The 13,921-nt window shown below is 41.3% G+C and overlaps 1 protein-coding gene across 2 annotated transcripts in view; it reads left to right on the top strand.

Moving 5' to 3' along the window:
* Positions 1-13,921, top strand: part of ankrd13b (ankyrin repeat domain 13B) — a 267,722-nt gene that overhangs the window by 174,338 nt on the left and 79,463 nt on the right. The gene's annotated exons all lie outside the window — the stretch shown is intronic.

Genomic DNA, 13,921 nt, shown 5'->3' with positions numbered 1-13,921 from the left:
GGTAAACAATGCGGCGGCTGGGGCCAGAGCTGCAGGATCAGACACTCAGACCTCTGGACACTCGGACACTCCCGAGCACCAGAGGCAGAGCAGCCTACCTGGGGATGGAGCACTGGGGACTGGGTGGGAGGCAGAGCTGGAGAAGGGCCTGAGCTGCAGGCACTGGTCAGTGTAGGAGAGGGGCCTGGGGACTGATCAGTGTGAGAGAGGAGCCAAGAGCACTGGTTTGGTGCATGTGCGCAGCTTAGAGGGAACAGTGCTCTTCAGGTTCCCCCTCTGCCGTGCAGCTTTCCACAGGCCTGAAGGACAGGCAAGAATCTTATCCCTTGGCTATTTTTCATTGGCATCCTTGAGATATTCAGTAATGGGTGCCCAGGTGGGAAAGCAGAAACCCCTCACTCTGAACTTCCCATTGACATCACCTTGTGGGGAATCAAGAAGACCCATGCCCTACTAGTCTGTGGATCAGGGCATTGGAGTAGCACTGGACTGCACCACCACAGTGTCTTTAATTGTGACAATAGGTGAGTGTGGAGGAGGCAGTGAAATTATCAATAATGCTACTGAACAAAGTTAAATAAAAGCTGATATTAAAGGGGTGATTTTCTGACTTCCTGCTCCTAGTAGTGAGCCTTGCATATCAGAAATCCGATAATGGTTGGGGAAACTCCCGCCGAGGCTCCGTGCTGGGAATAGTCAAAAAATTACCCCTCAAGTAAGTCTTTTCTGGAGGATTTTTTTTTTTAAAAGGCTGCAACTCTAGTGGAAGGATTTATGGAATTCAAGAAAATATGGGTAGTTCACAGCTTTGTTTTCCAGTGTTATTGTCGTACAGTGCTCTACCAATCTAGTTGGATAGATTCATATATTATGAATAGCTGGCTGTCTCAGTAGAACATAATCACAGCGTTGTATGGGCTCAGTTCCCATCTATGCACTTTACTCTCTCTTTATATCTGTGAATCTATGAGCATGTGAACTCCCCGCGTAAGCTGCACATGTTCACCAATGCCATCTTGTGGTCACAGTAGTTTCTTTCTTCCATATGAAAACTAAAATAAAAATTTGCTAATGCCTTGAAATGCGTTAACGTGTTCTTACTAATATTGCATGCACAATTTCAAGGCATGAGTATTTATTTGGAGCTGGGCTAAGGGAGCTAGGGGCAACGTGCAGGTGTGTGAGGAGTATTATGTTGATCAAGGTAAAGGATGTCAGTGCTGGTGAATGGATCACTTTTTCCATTGTTGCCAATCAGCACCAAATACTCCCAGACCAGGGTTAGCACAGCCAGCTGGAGAGTGAAGCTCTGGCCAATGTATCTTAGCCCCACCGTGAGAAGACCATCACCTAATGTGCCACCAAGACTTTTTCCACTTGCTCACAAAACATCATTATGATCTCCCTGAGTGAGATTATTGTGCCAGTTTGTGTCGCATTACAGACAGCTTGGTGCTATGGGCCGATATCCCATTGAAAATGTGCTGCGACTGGCCAAACTTATTTCAATTTGGACTCTCACAGTCGGCAGAGATTAAAGACAGTTGGTATCCCCTGGATAGAGTCCAAGATAGGGAAAATTGTACAAGGATCTGGTGGCCTTGTTCTGTATTTGCTTATGTTCTAGGAGGGTGGGAGCAGTTGGGATAATGGTAGCCATGTTTCACCGCACCCCCCCACCCCAAATCCGGTTCACCCAGAGTGTAAACAGCACAGTTTCACCCAAATACGTGCACTTCATTTGATAGCTCAGACTTACATTTCAGCTCCAGACCCTGAGAATAATCAGAATATTAATCAGTAACTTACCCTTGCACAAAATGCTCGGAGTTCAGACTGATGAGGCAGAGGCTGAGGTTATCTGTAGGTTTGTCCAATGAAGCACAAAAAACTGAAGCCTGAAGGGAGCTTCTAAGTACCTCCTGGGGCTTGCCTGATTATTCATGTGAGGTCATAGAGGAAATTCTGACAGAGGTTCCTGATTTGGCTACAGGTCTTTTATTGTGCCCATGCTAGGAGATAGGGGGAAAGAGATGGTTGGTATATGGGGATGGAAACAGCCAACATTCTTGATACTTTTTTTTTTCATTCTCGGGATGTGGGCGTTGCTGGCAAGGCCGGCATTTATTGCCCATCTGTAGTTGCCCTGAGAAGGTGGTGGTGGGCCACTTTCTTGAACCGCTGACTAGAAGTTTGATACAACGGAGTGGCTTGTTAGGTCACTTCAAACAGCAGTTATAAATCAACCACGATGGTTTGGGTTTGGAGTCACACATAGCCAGACTGGGTATGGAATGCAGGCTTCCTTCCCTAAAGGAAATTGGTGAACCACTTGGAGTTTTTACAACAATCCGACAGCTTCATGGTCATTTTTACTTAAACCAGCTTTTTATTTTCAGATTTTTAAACTGAATTCAAATTCTCAAACTACCATGGTGGGATTTGAACTCACATTCTCTGGATCATTGGTCCAGGCCTCTGGATTACTACCCCAGTAATATAATCACTACACTATCGTCCATAAATGTAAGCAAATCATTTATTTGGCAGCACAAGGGCAATTTTCACCACTCAATGCAAAGCAGTTTGGTTATTATGGCAATGCGGTTACAGATCCTCAAGCACTGAGGGAATTGTTCTGGTTGCCTCAGCTTCATGTAAGTTAAGCAGTAGGACTGAATCCAAACAGCGCGGAGTCTGCAATAAATCTGAATTCACAGCTGCTGTCAACAAAGCTCATAAATCAAAGTAATTTTAGATACCTAAAGCCCATGACACTTCTATGTGCCTGATGTTCTCCTTTAGTTATCAGGCAGATCACAGCTAACCGCCTGCATTCTGAAACACATTACAAATCGAGAACTAATGGTGCATCTGATTTTCTAATATTGGCAAATGGTACGTTTATCAAAAATATGTAAAAATTATTTTGTTAAACTTGATGATTGTACATTATGCTAGATGATCTTATGACCTATTTGTTCACTTGCTGTATAAAATTAATTAATTTTGCTGCTAATGCTATCGCCCTTCAACAGTAAAATAATTTTTTCCTTCCTCTCCTGACTGATGTGGGGCTGTGGTTCCATAGACACCAGCAACCTTCTGGAACCTAGCCCAATGCCAATTCATCATGGGTTACCCTAGACAGCTGGTGTTGGCAGACTATTCCACCGCGAGTAGTATAACAGCCAAACCTGAACTTGCCTCCCCAATGTCCACACACACTCATTTGCAGACAACAGCTGGCTTAGCACAGACTGGGGTTCAAGCCAGGAACTTTCTTCAAGCGTTTGGCTCAGGACCACACCACCTGATACATTTACCCACTGAGCACTCAGGACATCAGCAGATTTCAGGGGTGATTCCACTCTTCCAGCGGGAAGCCGTGCTCACAGGGAGCATGGGTCAGAGAATGCAGGTATGTTTGGGAATCGCCCCTTACAAGTGTAGGCCATGGAGTGGAGGATCATTTCTCTGACCATCAAGTAGAAATGTCAGTTTAACAAAAGGTATCACCCTTCATGAAATTAGTAAGATTGAAATATTCTCATTGTCTTAATGCAGGCTTCCTGTTCAAATTCATGACATCACACTGAGTAGGGTCAGACTATTTTTAAGAACATAAGAAATAGGAGCAGGAGTAGGCCATATGGCCCATCGTGCCTGCTCCGCCATTCAATAAGATCATGGCTGACCATCGACCTCAACTCCACTTTCCTGCTCGATCCCCATATCCCTTGATTCCCTTAAAGTCCAAAAATCTATCGATCTCAGCCTTGAATATACTCAATGACTGAGCATTCACAGCCCTCTTGGGTAGAGAATTCCAACGATTCACCACCCCCAATTGGTCTATGCCGGTGTTTATGCTCCACACGAGCCTCCTTCCACCCTACTTCATCTAACCTTTTGTATAGCTGGCTCTAGATAGGACACCTTCATAAGGATATTTTAACTGCAAAAGTTTTGTGCATGTAAGCAACAGACACCATGAGCGTGCTTGTCAAATGTTGAATTTGTGAGTGCATGGATGTGTACATCAGACAATGGGAATATACATATCCATACATTTAATATTCAAATCATTTTAGCTATCTATTCTGGAATGCAGATGGTGATCAGTCTGTTGAGATTTACAACTTACTCATTTTGAATTGGACCTGCATGAAAGATATCCCAGAGGCCAGTATATTTTATGCTGGGACCTACTTAGAGCACAGAAGTGTCAGTCATGGTTAAGATGTAACTAAACGAAGTGTATGGTGCAAACAGCAGCAACCAACTCTCAGTCCAACTGGTGCATCATGTTGAAACATCATTGTCTCATCTTCATCACCACATGGGAACAGTAAACTCGGCAAATTTAAACAACGCACTATAGCAAACAGTCTACAGTGTCTATTTAAAAGAGTGTCTATGAACTACAGCAAACAGAACTCATGACAGAAACTACAGTAATGTCTCCTGATAAAAGCAGGGTGATTTCTCTAGCAAGATGCAGTGAGTGTTGCATAGTTACACACAAATTATGCGCGTAAAATCAATCCCAGTCACTTACAGCAGTGTGGTCTCCAGGCATGATTGACGGGGGAATTACCCCATCATCTCCATTCTGGCTGGAAATCCCTTCCCTAATGAATTTTTATATATATGTAATAGTGCCACTGCAATCTCCTCCCTAACTTATTTCAATATGCGTGGATGCAATCCATCCAGACCAGGGGTTTTATCCTCTCTAGTTTTGATTTAGTTTATCGATTCTCTCCCCCTTTCTATCTTAAATGTCTCTATATCTTTTTTGATCTCTTCTTCTAATGTCATGCCCATGTTGGACTCCCTAGTAAATACTGAGGCAAAGTAATTGTTTAATATTTCTGCCATTTCGCTGTTATTACCTGAGAGTTTATCGTGTGTATCCCTTATTGGCCCCATCCCTATCCTGATTTTTCTTCTGTTGTTTATGTGTCTGTTGAATACTATATTATTTCTTTTCATATTCCTTGATAATTTAATTTTGTAGTTTCTCCTTGCCTTCTTAATTGTTTTGTTGACTTCTTTCCTAACCTTTTCATGTTCCCTTTTGTCATCCTTTCCTTTGTCTATGTACTTATTGTATGCCTTTTTCATTAGTTTCAATTTTGCCCTTATTTTTTTATTCATTCATGGTGTGTCATTACTGGCTAGTTTGTTCTTGCTTTTTAGTGGGATATATTTCTCCTGGACTCTTAAATGTTTTAAGTGTTTTAAATGTTTCCCAGTGCTGTTCTATTTCTTTGTTTGTCAGTAAATTTTTCCAGTTTATTTTCCTTAGTTCCATTTTTACCCCCTTAAAATCAGCTTTGTTCCAATTTATTACTTTGGCCTTTGTCTTACTTATGTCCTTCTCAATATTTATCTTAAATTTAACCTAACAGCACAAAAAAGTATAGCCTTTGACAATAGTCTGAACAGCTCAGCTATTGATAGAATTGATATGACAGTGTTATTTTGAATAATTTAAGTTTGCGTGGACAAAGAAAATTCCATTCATCTGATAAATGTTTGCTTCTTTACGTTTGCTAACGCAAAGGTTTAACTCAAAGCCAACACTTCTCCTGTACTTGTAGCCACTTTATACTCTGCTTGTGATTCAATCTTTTCATTGTTTTCCTTTACAATCTCTCCACATCATATAGTGTTACCTGGCCCAAGAGGGCAAAATAGATAGAACTGTGTCCTGGTCCACAATCCCTGCCCTTGCAATTCAATATTCAATTGAGATAAGTGAATTTGTAGGAAATGAGGCTATTAATTTTTCTTTACATCTGATCTCAAATAAAAAAGATGAAGGGGTAGAAATAACCACAGACAGCACAAGGCCAAACCCTAAATCGGACCTCAGGCCTCATTTGAATACTTTGGGCAAGCTGCCGGTCCCTGTTGCACCTGCAGGGGCAGCTCGCCCATTTCCAAGGGCTCAATTTTGGGTTGCTAGCCTAGTCGCCAGAGGTCTTCAGTTAAGTCCTGGGTGGGGTGGGGGGGGGGCGACGATCGTTGGCCAGCACCGGCCTTCAGAAAATTTTTTTACTTGTCTTTTTAGTGGCGGCCGCTTGCTGGGTCGCCTCCAAGACAGAAAAACCTGAGTAGAACAGGCCTGGCACCTGCTCCACTTAGGGAAGCCCAATTTGGCAGAGGGGTTCTCAAATAGGTGCTAAGGCCCATGTTAACATATGCAAGATGCCTAACGCCTGTTTTAAGCGGCCGCCTGGAAAATCACCCGACTCAATATGGGGTTGGACGTATTCCAGACGTCCTTGGGGACAAAGTCTTGTGAAATTGGTACTTCTTGCCCCTGTTTTCCTCCTGGAAAATGGGTACAACAAGGACTAACTTCTACTGCAGACTGATCTTATAGAAGCAACAATGCAGACTATCAACAATGACCTGTAGGATTTGAGTAACACAGAGTCCTGCATGAAAGGGTAGTAGAAATCTAGAACTCTCTCCCCCAAAAGGCTGTGGATGCTGGGACAATTGGAGCCTTCAAGACGAAGAGCGATAGATGTTTGTTATTTAAGGGTATCAAGGGATATGGAGCTAAGGTGGGTAAATGGAGTTGAGGAACAGATCAGCCATGATCTAATTGAATAGCGGAACAGGCTCGAGGGGCTGAATGGCCTACTCCTATTCCTGCACTGATCTTCCATCTGAATTAATTTCGAACAATTCCAATGAAAGTGACAGCGTGAACGAGCATCATTTTTAGTGGTTCTAAATTGTACTATGAGATGCTCATGGTAAGCCCAGGATCTGGAGCATCATTTCCAATGTTTACTGCTGTCCCACAGGAGCCGAAATGTGATGGTGGGTTTGCCCATTGTTATAAGACAGCAAGTTTATGGAAGCATTTGAATCCCACCAAAACTTTAAATGATATAGATATAATGGTTCCTGTAGACGCCCCTCATGCAACAATTGTACTGCATCATTGGCGAATACCATGGGTTTAGTACCACATATATCAGAGCACTCGGGCAATATTTTAAGCTCAGGTTCATTTAGGCTGCATCGAGAATTTAGAAATATTTTGCCACAAAATGGAGATTTTCCTGGTCCGTTGCCTGCCCCCAGCCCCTGATTTTCTGTCTATTCATTTTAAAAATGACAAGTTTGGGGTGTGCAATTTCCCGAACCGTCAAATCTCCCCATATATATTTTTTTCAGCATTAACTACCTATTATTTTCTCACTTTGGTCCCCCTGTGCCGTTCAATAACTACGGACGAAGGTGGGTAATGTGCCACTAGCCCTCCGTTAATACCGATCACTTTGCCTCTGGGAGGGAGCCTTTCCTCAGCGATGTGACCGAGGTCAGAAACTCAGTGGTGTTGGGCAGAAAGAAATCCATATCCACCAGCGCCGTGGTACAGGGCCTGACAAAAATAATTGAGATAAGGCCACCTGCAGGCAATCGCAGCACGTTAGAAATCTGAGGTTAGACCGAGATAGGTTTTCCCCTCTGAAAAAAGATGACTTCATTTAAATCTTTGTAAAATCAATTCCAAAGGTCTTTATTGCTTTGCCAGACAAATTTCTCATTCAGAGAACATTGCTTTACTATCAAGCTTACCTCAGATTTCAGAATAATATTTTACACCCTTTGTCTCAAAATGAGCATTACAGTTAGTTTAAAAGAATGTATTCAGCAAATGGTACCCAACCATTCAATTTTCCAATCTAAGCTTTCAAGAGATGTTAGGTCATAGAGATGCTGCATACATACATAAACATTATCAAGATTTACAATGTATTTCTCAGCTCTCAATGTATACCCTTTCCCCTTGGTAAAATTTTGCTCATATAACATTCCCAACATCTATTTAGAATAATTTTTTTCCTCATGAAAGTCTCAGCATTAATCCCAGCCAAATTAGTATGAGATGATCAGTTTCAAATGTTATGTTGTGTTGCTCTGTTTTATAACAATGATTTCACTCATTGTTTATTGAATTTCATTAAGCAGCATAAAAAATGTAGAATCATAGAAAGTTATGGCACAGAAGGAGGCCATTCGGCCCATCGTGTCCACGCCGGCTGAAAAAGAGCTATCCAGCTTAATCCCACTTTCCAGACTTGGTCCGTAGCCCTGTAGGTTACGGCACTTCAAGTGCACATCCAAGTACTTTTTAAATGAGTTGAGGGTTTCTGCCTCTACCACTCTTTCAGGCAGTGAGTTCCAGACCCCCTCTGCCCTCTGGGAGAAAAAATTTTTCCTCAGCTCCCTTCTAATCCTTCTACCAATTACTTTAAATCTATGCCCCCTGGTCACTGACCCCTCTGCTAAGGGAAATAGGTCCGCCCTATCCACTCTATCTAGTCCCGTCATAATTTTATGTACCTCAATTAAAACTCCCCGCAGCCTCTTTTGTTCCAAAGAAAACAACCCCAGCCTATCCAATCTTTTCTCATAGCTAAAATTCTCCAGCCCTGGCAACTTCCTCATAAATCTCCTCTGTACCCTCTCTAGAGCAATCACATCTTTCATGTAATGTGGTGACCAGAATTGTACGTAGTACTCAAGCTGTGGCCTAACCAATGTTTTATACAGTTCTAACATAACCTCCCTGCTCTTATATTCTATGCCTCGGCTAATGAAGGAAAGTATCCCGTATGCCTTTTTAACCGCCTTATCTATCTGTCCTGCTACCTTCAGGGATCTGTGGACATGCACTCCCAGGTCCCTTTCTTCCTCTACACCTCTCAGTATCCTCTCATTTATTATGTATTCTCTTGCCTTGTTTGCCCTCCCCAAATGCATTACCTCTCACTTCTCTGGATTGAATTCCATTGGCCACTTTTCTGCCCACCTGACCAGTCCATTGATATCTTCCTGCAGTCTTCAGCTTCCCTCCTCACTATCAACCCCACGGCCAATTTTTGTATCATCTGCAAACTTCTTGATCAAGCCCCCTACATTCAAGTCCAAATCATGAATATATACCACAAAAAGCAAGGGACCTAGTACTGAGCCTTGCAGGACCCCACTGGAAACAGCCTTCCTGTCGCAAAACACCCGTCAACGATTACCCTGTCCCTAATGTAAACATGTGGAAGGAAGATCTCTCCTGGGTATTAGCGAGCACATTGTAAATATAATGGGGAGTCTTCCTCTCACTGTTACTTTTACAAAATTGTAACTGCATTTCTTTGAATGAATTTATGATTTTGTTAAAAATATTAAAAAATTTTGTTAGTGATCGGGGGATATCTTGCTACTATCATTACAATGTTGCAGCAAAGAAATCTTCTCTTAGTCCCTAATTTGTAAACTCTTGTATTTTAAACCATGTGATGTAGTAATGAACTATGTAAAACTGAGTATTTATCCGACAATGTTCATTGTATATAGTGTGTAGTGTATTTCCCATTAATTGAAAACATGTAACACTATGGTGTCAGTCAAATTATGCTATGTACTTTTAGTTCCCACATCACCATCCTGTTAGTGCCCAACATGTTCAATGCACAGTAAGACAAGTTTAAAACAGAAGTATGGAGTATATACCATATGTTGAAGAATAACAAATAGCTGTGATGGATCTTAAGGCTGTAATTCAGTCTCTGCATGCTTTCCTGTAGGCGTTTGTGATATAATCAAAATCATTCAATTGAATTATAGCCTTTAAATCACTTCCACTGGCCTATTACCTTCTTTTTAAATGATTTATCGAAGAATATTTACACACGGTAGCTCCCTGGGTTTAAAAAATTTATAGACCAGGAGGCACACAATAGCTTCAGAACATACATAAATATAGTGAAAATACCAACATAAATGTCAGTGATCGGTACACAAGGTACAGTTAGAAACAGGAGGATGATAATAAAATATACTTATTGCGGATGTTCTTTCTTTAGTGGCAGTTTCAGAATTAGACCTGATTCTCAGCTGTCTAGACTCAGGCGACTCTGTCATATTGTAGGGCTGATTTTAACCCTGCCTGCCTGATGAAATCCGGGCGGGAGGCAGTTAAAATGGCCGCAGCTACTTATCTCCACTGATTCCACTGCCTTCCCGTGGTTGCACAAATGGGAGTTAGAATCGGGGCCAATATTATCAACAAGGCCTTTGAACTTTTGTGCAAATCACCTTCTTTGGTGCAAATGGGGCTGCTGAGAAGCTGTCAACACTTGAAGGCATGTGGAAATTGCCAGAAACCAGTATATAAAAATACTTCTATTAGCACCTTGCTGGCTGCACTCATTCCTGGACCAGCTAAGGTGGGTTTTTTTGATATGCTGTCAGTTTCTTAATGATTTTTTTCAGAGTCCATATTAAGTGACTTGAATACCTTGGTGGTTGGTGCAGTATGCATCATCCTGGTACCTTATGGTCTGCCTCCAGGAGGAACAATGCATCTTGGGAACACATCTATTCTTCTGACAACGTTGCCTTGCCGATCATTTGTTGAAACAGTAGCCCTGTTAAAACATTTGTTCATCATTTGTGATACAATAAAATTGTTCTTGTAGCCATCATCATTTTGTCTTTAACTACAAGCTCTAAGTTGGGTACCTGGGTGGGGGCCCCATTCTCAAGCTCACTACGATGCTGCCTATTGTACTCAGATGTGCTTCCCAAGGGATTATGGGTGTAGTCAGAGCTACGTTTCCTCCTTGGAGTCTCCATCAGCCATTGGCAGATGAGGATAACATTACGACCTGCCATTTTGGATTAATTTACAAATCTATTAATTTTGTCTAAGTCAAATCATTCTGGATTTAGCTAAATCTAGCCCTTTTAAAAAGGAAGTACAAAATGCCACTGTTGGGCATGCTGCTTTCCTTGCCTTGCTGGAGTTTTCCTGACATTGTAGAGGGCGGCAGAGAAACAACTATAGTCTATGACTGTAAAAATAATGGTCCAAAATTTCCTGGGGCAGGGCATCTCATGGCGTGCCAGGTTAGTTAGCCTTTTTCCTGCATGCTTCAGCTCAAAATTTTTTTTGCCCATAAAGTTACTGCAAGTGCGAACTGATAACATTGAGGGCAACAGGACATCTGGTACCTTGGTGAACAATGGGGCAAACATGGATCTCCTTAATCAATGAGGTTTAAGGATTGAGAAATAAACAGATGAAGGACTGAGAAGGTGAATTAGAGTTGGTGAATTCAATGTCAAATTAGGTACAGAGAGGGAAAGAAAGATTAGATTAAGAGAGAGAGAAAAAGGAGACAGAAAGGAAAAGTAAGAAATTTTTGTTTTCAATTTTAAAGTTAACATTTTTAGAATCTCCAACAACAATTCACTGCCTAAAGAAATGAGATTCCACACTTTTAATAGTTAGTTTTCAATGCCAGAGAGGTTGATTGGCAATCATTAACAATTATTATGTTGTTAAAAGAGTACTTACCAAACTTAACTTTCTGTGGCACGTTTAATATGCAATTAATGTACAAATGTAGCAATTTCATGAAAATCACGAGGAGGTTAAGGGTGAGATGCCATTTTCGTGAAGCTAAAGATGGAGCGGCACAAATCGGCCAGCAACTTGTGGCAATTCGCAATTCGCAGGGTATCTCTTCCTTGCCACAAGTTGCTGGCCGATTTGCACATTAATAATGGCATGCGTCATTCACACGCTGTTATTCTTTCAGCAAGTTCTGGGCCAATAATTCTGTTTTTTATTAACCCACCATCTAATGGTTAATATTGATCAATTGTAGTCTTGTGGTGCAGAATGAGTCCATGGTCTCCATCAGTTTTGGTGACATATCTGCACCTGATTTCTGGCTGTAGAGAGATGATGTGGGGTGACTGTTTTTCAAGGCAACATGGCAGGTGGATGAAATACCTCCAAGTTTCTAAGTGGTCCACCGTCAAGTATCAGACATTTCAATCAGATTTTTCGATTCAGCTTAAAAAGAGAGTCCAGTACGTGTGAAATCATAAAGGGACACAAATTCCTACGCCTCATCTCTATACATTGCAACTCTCTTCTGCCAGGCCAGTCAAGAGCAGAGAAGGATGACCTGCTATCAGGCCAAGCCTCTGGTCTGAATCAGCCACTCAGTAGCCTGAGGTGATTCTCCCTACAATATTTATCTCTCCCCTGTGGGGAAATATCTGGCTTCCACACTACAGTATGGCAGCAATTGTGAGAATAAGTGCTGCATCCCATCACCCTACAGCTACCAGGAACAACATGAATTTTCCACACGAAATCCTGGCTATCCATCTCGGCAAGCAATCTCAAAAGAGCTCCCACTTTTATTTCAGAAATTTACAGTTGTTACAATGTTAATATTAAATGAGTTCATTGACCAAGCCAGAAATTATATGAAAATGAAATTGTAACAGAACTGATTTTTTTGTTGTACTTCAGAGTAGACAACAGATGATCCTTAGTATGGAAGGAAATGGTTACTGTGTAGAGGAAGTTTGATGCAGGGCATACTGCAAACCATGGAGCTTTGCAGAAAATAAACTGTTTTCAATATTGAAGATTCCGTTTCCATTATTGTTAAGACACATTTGGAAATTAAAAATGTAACTAATTTGTAAAATCTGTAGCCTAAAAGGGGCATTGTTTAAAAAAGTTGGCAAACCTTTCCTTGTTTGTTTATAGAAGGGCCAGCCCAATTATGTAGATCACATTGTGTCACTTGCATGTGATATAGCAACATATGAACAGTAGGAGGCCATTCAGCCCCTTGAGCCTGTTCTACCATTCAATTAGATCATGGCTAATCTGTACCTTAACTCCATCTACCTGCTTTGGTTTCATAACCCTTAATACCCTTGCCTAACAAAAATCTATCAATCTTAGTTTTGAAATTTGCAATTGATTTAGCTTCAGCAGCTTTTTGGAGGAGAGTTTTCCAGAATTCCATGACCCTTTGTGTGAAGATGTGCTTCCTGACATCACTCCTGAACGACCAAGCTGTAATTTTACAGTTATGCCCTCTCGTTCTGGACTCCCCCAACTTATCGAGCTGAAAATGGCACATTGCTCCTCTGACTTTTCTCCCTTCACGTAGAGTACTTTGTAAAGAAGGTGCCTCTGTTAAAGAAACTACAGCTTGGAAATCATAAATCATGATGGAAAAAGAGAAGAGTCGGCAAGTTTTTTTAGTGACCCATTTTATTTCAAAGAACTGATAAATGGCCAATACGAGGCCGTCCATTCAGTACAAATGGAGAAAATGTAAAACGTGTTATTGCTCACTGCAAGATCTATTGCACTTCAAAATAAAACAAAAAGTTGGCCGTCCCTTTCCTCCCTCTGGAGTTTCTGCAGTATCAGCAGGGGAATGGTTACATGGCAAAGGTTCTTGCAGTTCTGATACTGAGCATTTTGATCTATTACAGCAGTACAATTATGCTTGACAATATCTGTAGTAAAGCTTTCATCAGTGCAGCCAATAACTGCTGCATTTATAGCTTCTCACTATAAAACACGAGTATCTGACAGGCCAATTTTTCAAGGGAACATTCATTTCCTAAACACTAAAGACCAGTTAGTAATGTAGCCTTTTAACTAAACAATAATACATGAATAAAGATTGCCATCATAAAGCATGAGTTAACTAGTTCCTAATCTATTGTGCACAGAATTATTAAACTATGTCCTGACACAGATTAATTTCGAAGTTTTACTGTGGCTTTCTGAATCGATATAATAGATTTGAAATCCACCCAGTTAGCAGATTTATATGTTGCAAATCCAGGTCCATTGCTGGAGCTTAAGGTGTAGCTGATTTGATGCCAATTATTAACAATGCAGTTACTTTCAGACACACTTTTACGATTTTAGGTTTTCCAACACTACATTCAATCGGTTGTTCTCAGAATCAATCATATTTCTGCTTTTTGGATTTACAAGAGGCAGGAGGGGCAATGCAAAGAACAGTGCAACTGCGAGGTTAAGGCGTAGAAA

Source organism: Heptranchias perlo, chromosome 28, assembly GCF_035084215.1.
Source record: "Heptranchias perlo isolate sHepPer1 chromosome 28, sHepPer1.hap1, whole genome shotgun sequence".
NCBI lineage: Eukaryota > Metazoa > Chordata > Chondrichthyes > Hexanchiformes > Hexanchidae > Heptranchias > Heptranchias perlo.
This window is presented reverse-complemented; position numbering and strand designations above follow the sequence as displayed.